Here is a 12,348-nt window from a genome sequence, read left to right as displayed (position 1 = left end):
ATCCCTCCCTCCGAAACAATGCCTTTTTATTTGAGCAGTACATGACACAGCCCACCTTAGAGGATCACAGTTGTGTTGGGCAATGATTCTGCTGTCTAATAAAAGCTCAGATCTAGGTCCCTCAGGTATTATGCCTACTAATCCTAATAGCCTCCTGCACCCTATTGTTGCCTCATGCCAGATGTTGAGTTAGTGACTGTGAGCAGTGTCTGAAGAGACTGTTATTGCGACATCAAGGGAGCCTCTCAGCTTGGGTACAGATCTTTCAGTCTGTGATTCAACACCTGCACTGGTGGATGGATACATCCACCCTCCTGAACTATACTCTTCTCAAGTTCCGGCTACTGAAGTCGGATCTCGCTGGGCCACAGTGCTCATCTCTGACAGAACATCACGAGGCATCTGGTCTGTCTCAGAGCAGAACCTGAACATAGATGTGGAATCTGGAAGAACAGTGGAGATACACCCCGAGGTGAGAAAGGCAGTCAATCTTCTCCAGATTGGGGTTTGTTCGTGGGTCTATTTGCTGAGACCCAGAATAATTTTATAAATATGCCTCTCTGCTAGATTGCGATTTTCTACAGGATGACTTCAGGTTCTAGTGGTTTTGTGGCCTTTGTACACATTTCCGCTCATTTCTGTGGTAGCGTTGAAAGTGTGTGGGGGGGGTTGTGCCACTAATTCTGATTGCTCCAGACATGATGAGCAGGTTTTAGAACATGGATGTGTCGCTACTCTGCATTTGTGTGGAATGTGCAGGAGAATTGCGTGCTGCTATTTCTGAAAGCTGCAGATTGGATGAACAGGCTTTGGTAAGTGGCTGTGTTTGTACTCAACATTCAACCACCTCTTTATCACCTACGCAGTGCAGACCTGCTCTTGCAGGAGGATAGTCAGGTCCTCCTCCTAAATCCTCAGAGGCTTCATTCCTGGAGATAGTGTAGTGCAGCCAAAGTAGACTGAACTTGGGGCATATGGTATCGTGTAGCAGACACAGCACTTGACAGAATGGGAGATCATCTTTTTGAGTTTCATTGGCACAAAGAAGGGCAAGTTGGTGAATTTCACATTGTTACCCTCCATATGAAAACCTACTATTCTGTGGCAAAATAAGAACCTCTAGAAAACATTTGATCTCATTCTACTAGGACCATGACTGCTTCCCAGCTGTTTCCAGAGGCATCCCATTTTCTAAAATTTGTTGCATAGCGCTTTGCAAACCTACTGCTCCACATGTCTGGCGCACAATGATGGGAACTTTGCCCAAGTTGTGTTTCACAATTTCCTTGGTTAACTTGTTTTATTCAGTCCCACCTCAGAGAGGTGTTGCTTTTGGACTCAGTAGGTGAGGAAGCAGCAGAAGGTCTATCCCTGAGAAAAAAGATACTTACCTTTGGTAACAATGTTTGTGGCCGGTGCAGATATACAGGTTATGCATACTTATGTCATGTAGTGTTAGGCTCGGATGTGTGCAACTTGTTTGTCTTCAAACTCCACTTATTGTAAATATTGCGCCTGGGTATTGGCTCCAGTATTTAGATTGTTTTTACACGAATCTGGTTTGCATGAGCACCCATTGAACTCCGGGTCTACCCCCTCAGGTGTTTGGTCCTGTTACATCCCAGTTCATCCATTCTGATCTGCTTGAATCAGTCTTGTGCAGTTTCTTCTCATAACTCGACTTTGCCATCCAAGTTTATTCCAGCTCCCTGCCCCTTTGGGCACTCGTCCCTTTTTGGGGCTTGCTCCTTTGTCTCTTACTGAGAATGCAGACTGTGCAAGGGAAAGAACCGCTTTCTGGTACTGTCCACAGTGTCATTCAAAATATCCCTGGTTGGATCATCATCATCCGGTCTGAAACTCATCTCATCCCAGAGCATGAGGCATCCTGCGGTGCCTGTCTTTCCTTTAGATCCAAAAAGATAATTCCATACTATTGGGATTGGTGCCTAGTTCATGCACCATGGTGCAGAGTCAAGAAAACAGCACCCCTGATCCCTCTCAGCTCAGCAGAAAATGTCAACTGTAGTACCACACCCTTCAACTCCACATGGACAGGCCCCAGCACCGCCCTCAAGAGGATTAAGTGTCAAACCCTGCAGTCTGCACCTAGACTTCCAATCTGCCACTGCCAGAAGGCCGTGGTCCGCCGCGAACAAAGGCATTCAGGCAGAGTCCAAGACAATCACCAGCATCAAAACATCTGACCCAGCTCTTGGTGTCAACAGCACCTTCAAAACTGGCACTGAATCCTGCTTCAGCTCCCAAAACTACCTTGGTCTTAACGCACAATGCCACAAAGCTTTTTTCAAAGTTGAAACGTTCAGCTCGTAATGCCCTGTTCTTTGCGGGACGGGGCTAAGAGGACCAGGAGCATCCCATCCTGTTTGACTCCAAGAAGAGTTGGATGCCATGCAATGACACCTCTCCATCCTCCCTCCGACGGGAAATTTATTAGAAGGCTGCCTCCTGTGGAATAGGACTTTCTGTCCTGTAAACTGAAACTCACTTTTGAGGATGAACTTGCACAGGATCCCCCTACTCCACCTAAGTACAGGATACATAGTGACAGGGGCATTAGATGAGCACCAGCTTTGCACTGTGCACCACCTCCTCCTCCACACCATTGATTCCTCAGGCTTAGCAAAAGGGATATCCACAAACCTATTATGGGTAAGGTAGCCCAGTGTATCCCCTTGATCCAGTTGAGGTACCTGTTGACCCAGTGACAACTTATGGGACGGTTACAGCATTGACCCAGCTGCAGACATGGACTTTACCCCCCACAAAACCATCGCCCCCTGATGATAACATTTTGTACCACAAGGTTATATGTAGAGCAGAAGCCTTCCAAAAGGTAAAGCTTCTCAAGGCTCTGGAGGAAAAGTACTTCCTATTGGAGACACTCTCTCTACCCAACTGTCAGTCCTGTATCTTCCCATATTTAAAGGCATGCAAAGAACTTCACCTGATACCTTTTTAAAAGAAAACATGTGAAGGCTAGACTGGTAATATTTTTGGTGCCCACTACCACCCCATTCCCTGTTGGTACATAGAGTGAAAATGCACTGATGACAAGGCACCAGCAATGCCCCTCTACCAGATGAAGCGAGCAGGAAGATTGATGCAGCAGGCAAAAGCATTGATCCCAATCGGCAAACCACTGGAGAATTGCAAACTCCATTGACCTACTGAAGCTATGATTGTGCTCTTTGGGATGAGATCGAAGAACATCAGCATCTCCTAGATGAGTACAGAAAGCAGGGACACAAGCTTGTCTCAGAAGGGAAGCTCATGTCTAACACCACCTTCAGCTATGCCCTGGATGCAGCTGACACAGTTCTCGGCATTAACTAGTTTTCTGATCTGCCAGCACACTTGGCAGCATGTCTGTTTTTTCAAACCAGAGGTACAAAAGTATATCCTCAACATGCCAGGTTCTATCTAAAGAAACAGAGCAGAGTTCACTCACCACAGTTGTCTGCATTAGCTCAGGGCATTTGACTGTGAATGGTCCATCACAAAGTCCATCTCCTAGCAAGAGTACCTACTGGAATTGGACAACAACCTTGCAGACCTGCACCCCAAGATGCAACAGGAAGCCCACAAGTGGGCACTCCAGCTGCAAGCCCTCCTGCTGTACTTCCAGCAGTGATGCCTTCCCGATGTAGACCTCTTTGCCACTGATGAAAAGGCAAAATGCCCAAGTTATGCCTCCAGGTATCCACAGTCCATCAGCAATGGTCTATAGATGAAATGGCCATGGGTATTTGCCTATGCTTTTCTGCCTCTCCCTCTTCTGTTCGTGGTTCGGCAGTCAGCAAACAGCCCCCACTCGGGCCAGAAAGCCTGGTTCACCACTCTTCTCGACCTCTTCCTAGTACCTCACGAGAAGCTGCCCAGCTTCTCACGCAGAGCCAAAGCGCACTGTAGATCCTGAACCCCAAGCAGCTGAATCTTGCGAACTGGGACCTGTGATGTTAGAATTTGTCTCCTCAACTTATCTCAAGAGTTTGATTATCCTCTAGGAAACGTGCAGGCCTACAAGAGCCTGCTGTGCAGCTGAATGGAAGTGGTTTGTGCACTACAGCACTCCAAGGCACATCCACCAGATTACGGCAGCAGTCCCAGATATTGTGTGGTCCTTGCTTCACTCTCCAAAGCAGGCATTGCATGTTGGCTGGTCAACTGTATCCAGCATGTTACACTAAAGCCAAAAGGTGATTGCCTATACCACCCAGACCCACTTGTTAGAAAGGAGCCTCAATACTTTATTGGGTAGCGTACTGATAGCCGACATCTGTGAAGCAGCTACCTGGTCCACTCCACTCGTGTTCAGCAACTACACTTGAATGTTTTACCACGCTAACAAGCTCATGTTGGCCAGGCTGTACTTCATACACTTTCAGTCCTCTTCAGTGTCCTCTAGCTAGCCACTGCTTAGGGGAGAACTCCTTTATAGTTTATGCACAGTGTATCTGATAGAGACTTCTAGTTCCAGATTCCTTACCTTAGACTTTTCCCCCAGGTGTCAGACTAGATCCGGAGATGTTTTTCTTCAAGCAGTACCCTTGCATGTCGGTACGTGGCGTCTGTCGGCTCGGCGGGCGTCGTTGGCATGTAGTTGCCATGATGACATCGGGAGTAGTAAATAGATGCCGCCTCAGTGTAGTTACGTCAATTCTTTTCTTTCTGTGCCATACGCTGATCCGGAGAGAGCTACCCTGGTCTTTTTTTGACCGAGTCCAACCGCTTTGTCAAGTTTTTGGTGCGTCAATGTCCGCGAAGACCGGTTTAAAGCAGTGCGAGGACCCGTCACTGCATGATATCGGTGACAGATCTGCATTGGGTCTTTTTTGTGGTGCTTGGAGCTCGACCATGACCTGAAGTCGTGCTCAGAGTGCCAAGCTGTCCTTGAGGGAGCGGTCCCTAAAGTTCATGGTGGCCTGGCGCTCAACCCGCGTAGGTCCCGGTCTCGCTCTAAAGGAAGGTCTCGAGACCGTTTGCAGAGCTACCACCAATTTTTCTTCCTCCAAGTCTTTGGGCACAGGTAAGAAGTCGTCAAAGCGGTCCCATCACCCTTTGACTTCACCCCGTTGCTCGGCTGATGCAACACAGAAGGAGCATAGATGCTTTAGGCCTTCGTCTTCGGAGCCTGCTTCTGGGTCCGCCCCGCGCTGCTCTGAATTTCCAGGAGCCGGAGCAACACCTGCCCAATTTAAGGAGTTTTATGATGCCACACGCCTCATTTTTGGGTGGACCAACCCTGATATGGGGCACCTTTGGGCCCAAGGGGTTCGGAAGAGGGGCCTTCAGGTTGCGCGCCTTCGGCTCTCGCAACCGAGGTCCCTTCGGATCCACTCGCGGATCCGCACTGACACCGGTTGTACCACTGAGACCTTCCCTGGTGCTGGTTTGATTGTCGACGCTCTAGACATCAGTGATGCCAGATATCGGCACAATCCTTATGCCCGATGACTCTGAGTTGGAATGGTGTCGGCAGATGCCGCCTCTGTCTTCAATGGGGCCTACTCACCTCAGGTCAGATTTGAACTCTTTTCCTTATGGGTACGAATTCAGGGAAGGATTGGAGGGGTCTCTGGACCATTATGAATACCAGGATGACCCATCTTTGGACTGGGCATAGGAATTGGGCGAGGCCGGTGGACTGGACACTTCTCCAGATGCTGGCATGTTGTCTCCTCCTACCGTGGCTACGGCAGAGGGAGCGACTTATGCTGTGGTGGTTAGTAGGGTGGCTGTGGTGCTTGGCCTTGAGCCACCTGCTGTAGAGGTCCGGTCCAATCTCCTACAGAGGTGCTTCAGCCAAGGGCTTCCACATCTGAGTCCCTTTAGCCATTCAATGAAGCACTCACCGATATCCTTTAGGGTACTTGGTCCAAACCCAACACAGGGGCTCCTGTGAACAGGACTATCGCAAGCAGTCATCGACCTGCCCCGTATGACCCTAAATTCCTGTCCCAACACCCCACACCTGAGTCTTTTCATCCACGCTTCCTCTTCCTCGGGCGCATTCCCTTCCGCACCCCCGGATAGGGAATCAAAAACGCTGGAGCAATTAGGGAAGATGTTTTCATCCTCCAGTCTCACGCTGTGGTCCGTGAGCACCGCATGCCTTTTGGACCGCTATACCCACTCTGCGGTATAGTTGTGCAAGTTCTGCTGCAGATACAGGAGGAGGCCTGTGCTATTGTCTCCCAAGCTGTCAACGATGGGAGAGATGTGATTAAGTTCACAAACTGATGTGGGCTGGACACGACTGACTGTCTGGGCAGATTGGTTGCTACGACGGTGGCCTTGAGATGCCGTGCCTGGTTGCGTACTTCTGTTTTTTCTGGGGATGTCCAACAGTCTCTAATGGACATGCCCTTTGATGGGTCCCATCTCTTTGGAGACAAGGTGGACTCTGCCTTGGAGAGATTCAAGGACTCCCAGGATACAGCTCAGTCCCTTGGCCTTCTTGCTGATCCTTGCCCCCAACAGTCTGCCTTTCGGCCCTTTCGTGGCCATGAAAGAGGTCTCCCTGTCTCGTCCCCCACCGTGCCACCCATGCTGTTCAGCTGCTGCGTGGTTGGGGACGTGGAACCAGAGGTCTGCCCAGTCCACCCATGCCCCCGCCTCCAAGCCCTCCTAGTGCTTCCGTCCCCTCACTCCGATCCAATTGGCGACAGGATTCGCCATCACTTGCCCCACTGGGAATCATCACTACTGGCAGGTAGGTTTTGCAGATAGTTTGAAAGGGCTATTCCCTCCCTTTCGAGTCTGCCCCACCGCCATGCCTCCATCAATCAGCCAGCTCCCGGAGGATCATTTGTCACTTTTCCACCAGGAAATCGTGGCTCTCTTGGCCAAGGGAGCCATAGAGAAGGTCCCTGTGCCAGAAGTAGGTAGTGGTTGTTATTCACGCTACTTTCTGGTGCCGAAAAATCACAATGGCTTATGTCCTATCTTAGAACTTCGGGACCTCCACTACTTCCTCAAGAAGGAGAAATTCAGAATGCTCACCCTGGCTCAGGGTCCTGTCTGCCTTAGACCCAGGAGACTGGATGGTAACGTTTGACTTGCAGGGCGCTTATTTCCACATTCCCATCCTGCCTGCCCACAGATGTTACCTGCGATTCGTAGTAGGTCATGAGCACTATCAGTTTAGCGTGATCCCTTCGGCCTTACCAGCGCCCCTCTGGTGTTCATGAAAGTGATGACGGTGGTTACAGCTCATCTGCGCAGGTTAGGGGACTCAGTCTTCCCTTACCTCGACAACTGGCTGTTGAAGGTGGACTTGCCCCAGAAAGTAGTCTCCCACCTTCAGACTACGGTGAACCTGACTCCCTCTCAGACGTTCCCTTTCATTGCAGCTGTTCTGGACACAGTGCAGTTTCGTGCTTATCCTCCCAAAAGGCGAGTCTGAGATATTCAGGCTATGATGCTGATCTTTTAGCCTCTGTCTTGGGTTTCGGTGAGACTGACTGAGGCTGCTGGGCCTCATGGCCTCCTGCATCCTGCTAGTGACACATGCCAGATGGCATATGCAGGTTCTGCAGTGGGACTTGAAGTTCCAGTGGGCACAGCATCCAGGGGAATCTCTCGGACATGCTCCAGATCTCGGAAGGGACTGTGAAAGACCTGCAGTAGTGGCTTTAGAATCCGCATTGGGTCCACGGCAGATCCCTCTCACTTTCCCAGACAGATCTATCCATAGTGACGGATGCGTCGCTTCTGTGTTAGGGCAGCTGCATGGGAGAGGCAGACATCAGAGGCCTCTGGTCTCGGGCAGAGTCTGGGCTCTATATCAATCTTCTGGAGCTCCATGCGATTAGGCTTGTGTTGAAAGCATGTGTTCCCTCTCATAGGGAAAGTAGTGCAGCTGTTCACGGACAATACTACTGCCATGTGGTACTGCAAAAAACAGGGCGGAGTAGGGTCCTGAATCCTTTGTCAGGAGGCACTATGCCTCTGGACATGGCTGCGACAGCAGGGCACTACCCTGGTGGTTCACCATCTGGCAAGTTCTCTCAACACCAGAGCGGACAAACTCAGCCATCGATGCACAGCTGATCACGAATGGCGTCTCCATCTGGAGATGGCACAAGGTCTCTTTCAGCAGTGGGGAGAGCCTTGGTTAGATCTGTTCGCCTCCACAGAGAAAGCGCAATGTCAGCTATTCTGCGTGTTGGAGTGTCCAAGGTGTTGTTCGGAGACTCTTCGTCTCGAGTGGAACTCCGACCTCCTTTCCACCTATACCACTTCTGCCCAGAGTTCTCAAGAAGACCGGGCTCAAGTCATCTTGGTGGCTCCAGACTGGGCACGAAGAGTATTGTATCCCGAGCTATTGAGCATGGCCACTGATCCTCCACTCAGACTGCCTCTTCAGGCGGATCTTCTGTTGCAGCAACAGGGTACGGTTCTCCACCTGAACCTGTCCAATCTCCGCCTTCACGTGTGGCGATTTGAGAAGCGGCAGTTGATGACTTTTGATCTTCCACTCGAAGTCTGCGATGTTATCTTTGCAGCCAGGCGTCCCTCCATCAAAACGGTATACGTCTGTCATTGGCATAAATTTCTGGCATGGTGTACCAACAGATCTGTTGATCACCCACACCCCTCTCTGCTCCGCTATCTGAGGTTCTTTTGTTCATTCTTTCTTTGGCCCAGCAGGGCTCTGCTTTGGGAACTCTTAAAGGGTATTTATCTGCCATTTCGACCTGATCAGCCCTCGCTCTTTAAATCTCCTATTGTGAATAGATTCCTTAAAGGTCTCACCCATTTATTTCCTCCCACTCCGTTTATCATGCCTCAGTGGGACCTCAATATTTTTCTTTCTTACTTAATGTGTACTCCCTTTGACCAGATCCACAATTGCCCTTTACGGCTCCTCACTTTCAAGACTGTCTTTCTTGTTGCCGTCACTTCTGCTCGCAGAGTGAGTGAGCCTCCATTCTTGTCTGTGCACCCTGACTAAGTGGTGTTGCGCCCTAAGGCTTCCTTCCTTCCCAAGGTTGTTACGCCTTTTCATGTAGGCCAGTCCATCACCTTGCCTACATTTTACGCACCCTCACATCCTTCCCATGAGGTGGAGAGTCCACCATCTGGACCCAAAAAGAGCATTGGTGTTCTGTCTTAATCGTACTAAAGATTTCCAGGTAGACGATCAACTCTTTGTCGGGTATGTGGGTGCAAAGAAAGGGAAGGCGGTGCAAAAATGTACCATCTCTCGATGGGTACTTCTTTGCATCAAGATGTGCTATGCTTTGGCCAAGAAGCAACCCCCTGAGGGCTTGTGCGCTCATTCCTCCAGAGCAACTGCTGCTTCCACTGCATTAGCATGTGGAGTTCCTGTTCATGATATCTGTCGGGCAGCTACATGGGCATCCCTGCACACGTTTACTAAACATTACTGCCTGGACAGTCAGGTCTGTCGGGATGGCTACTTTGGTATTTCGGTCCTGCAGGACTTTCTAGTATGACCTTGGTTCACAGCCCACCTCCGAGAATGCCATTGCTTGGTATCTATTCTAAGGTAAGGAATTTGCAACTAGAATGTGTCTCTGCCAAATATTTTGTTACCGAAGGTAAGTAACTTGTACATCTACCCCTACACATGCCACCAACAGAAAATGTTACCCTGGAAGCTTTTGTTTTGGGCATGTAGTGCTGTAGATTAGCATGTGCCCACACTTCTCCCCGGAAGCCTTTGGTTGTTGCAGAACCTATTTGTGTATTTTTCCTGCATGGTTATCATATTCTGTATCTCTACTCTCCATTGCTTTCCTCACCCGCCATAAAGAGAAACAATCTAACAATAGAGCAGATACCCATGTACATTACCAGCAATAGGTGGAGTCACCATAGCTTGTGACTCAAAGGAAAAGCATGTCGCACATGTCCAAGCCCAACACTAGATGACAGGAATATGCACAGCATGTGAATCTACAGAAGCTTTCAAAGTATGTAGTGTTTTCCTAGTCCTTACATAATCATGATGGCTCTCTCCCCTAAGATATGGAGACTTGTGTGCAGCATTTTTCTATGTCATAGCTTCCTTGGTTCTCATGTCTTCACAACAAGCAGAAAAAAAAGTCAGGAACTGACACCAGTGTGCCAGTTGGGATGTCTGGAAAATGGAGTTCTGTGGCCCCACTTACTGGTGGTGGTGGAGGGGTGATTGTTGAGAAAAGGTTTTCCAGACCAGCCTGAAACCTGGAAGGAGTGTTCATAAGAAGAGTAATCTGCAGGTAGGTTATGAATCCTCCAGAAATAGAACTTCTGAAATTAACTTACTTTTGCTTATGGCTGTAACTTTGATCATGGCAGCAACACCACTGCAATTTCTTTTTTTTTTTTTTTCGTCTGGTTTGGGTGTTTCATCTTGAGTTCCTGGATCTTTTCGTGTCAGTCAAGGATCGTTATCCAGTGACAGAAGAAGTATCTGCTGAATTGGTGACCATATCTTTTGAGCTCCAAACCACTCAGAAGCAGTTTCCTCTCCGTAAATTGGTCATATTGATAACTGACTAAATTAGAAGAGAGTTATGTAGAAAACTCTCCAGTTTTGGCCGAACTGTAACAACAAATATCATGGTCTGATCTCAGTTGGTCTTGTAACCACGGTCTGTGACCAGCGCATAAGGAGTCCTTTTACTTGAACTGCAAGGCTGTTTAAAACAAGAATGCTGCTGAAGTTAATAGAAAATGCAGCGTTAAGACCCGTCCACCATATCGGACCTTTTTGGTGCTGAGGACATTGAGAGTGTTTAATAAGAGTAAGGAATCCCATAAGGTATCCTGCCAATGCAGCAAGACGTATGCCCTATAATCCCCTTTTATGACACTTCATGGGAGGTGAGCTCCCATTGCAGTAAACGTCAGGGCCCAGGACCACTATTCCATCACACTTGAGGATCAACAACCTCCTTCCCAAGGAGTAGCCCTTGAAAGAAGTCTCACAATGAGGTGGGGCGCCAATCCCAGGGGAGTTTATCTCCCTGAGGCTAGCTAGAAGAGGCACTGACCTTTGAGTTTGGCTTCTGGCCCAAGTCCTCTCAACCCCAAGGGGTCCCCCTGTGCTCCAAGGAAGTTTTCGCCAAAGGGCTCAGACAATTTGCATTCACTGAAGCTAGTTTGGCCTAAATCTCTGACAAATCCCCACTCTCTTAAGATGAAATCTGCTCTGAAGCAGACTTCTAAACCAACTCCAAGCCTGCTCAGAAAGATCTTGATGCCAAGATTAGAATCGAGTGACACACCCACTCCAATTGGGCTCCCAAACAATATAAAGTATTCATACACAACGCCACATGGGAGATTCTCACTCTGCTAGTCCCGCCAGAGGGGGCGCACACACCCTTAGCATTCAGGAGAAAAGGGAAGCTCACCTTTGAGGGGCATGTATCAGAAGAGCTATAGCAGACCCAAGCAAGAAGTGCACGGCCATTAATCTGCCACCACAATTCCTTTCTTGAATTCACCAACCTGCTGCATCCACCACAATCACTTCCTCTTTCACCTCAGTCCTTGGACCAAACAGACTAAGACCAAGGGAGTCTGTGTGATATAGCAGGATTCCTATTTAGACTCTGACCGCCAGGGGTGTGAATAGTCCTTAAAAGGATTACTATGTCAACCCACAGGATGACACTGGCCTAGAGCCCTATCTATCTTGTTAAAGCCTCCCCTGCCTCGAATGACACCGAACCCCAAACTTTGAGGAAGAAGACTACTTTTTGGTGAAGACACTCTCCAAGAAAGAGGGCTGTTTAATACATGCAAATGCTTAAAATTATGAGCTAATGCTGTAAGTTCAAGGACTCGGCTAAGGTATGAATCATCACCCCAAGGGTCGAAAAGAAATCTTAGCCTGCTGCGAATGACCCCATAAGAGGAGATGTCCTACCAAACTGCTTGGTTGTGCATACAGCCAGGAAGAGTTTTCGCCCAAAGGAACTAGGGACGGACCTCTTCATAAAGCAAAAGCAAAAAGATTGAGGCAGCAGTGAAGCGAATGGCAGTGGGGGGGGGGCAGCTACCCAGTCACTTGCTACTATATGCCTTTGCGACGAAATGGAACAGTTGGTGAAGCGCCTCTCTGAAGTGTATTGCACAAAGGGACAAGAACTTGTGGCGGGGGGGATGGTGATTTTTAGTGTGAACATACAATGTGCTCTGAATTCTGCAGACACTGCCTCTTGTGAGGTAAGCACTGGCTTAGCAATTTGCTGCCTTGCATGGTTTAGTCTAGCGTATCTGGGTTGAAGCCAGAAGTATAAGAGCAGCTCATTAATGTCACATTTCGATGGGGCGCATCTGTTTGGCCCCTATGTGGACAGCATG

Source organism: Pleurodeles waltl, chromosome 3_1, assembly GCF_031143425.1.
Source record: "Pleurodeles waltl isolate 20211129_DDA chromosome 3_1, aPleWal1.hap1.20221129, whole genome shotgun sequence".
NCBI classification, from domain to species: Eukaryota; Metazoa; Chordata; class Amphibia; order Caudata; family Salamandridae; genus Pleurodeles; species Pleurodeles waltl.
The sequence above is the reverse complement of the archived record's forward strand: the minus strand, read 5'-3'. Positions refer to the sequence as shown.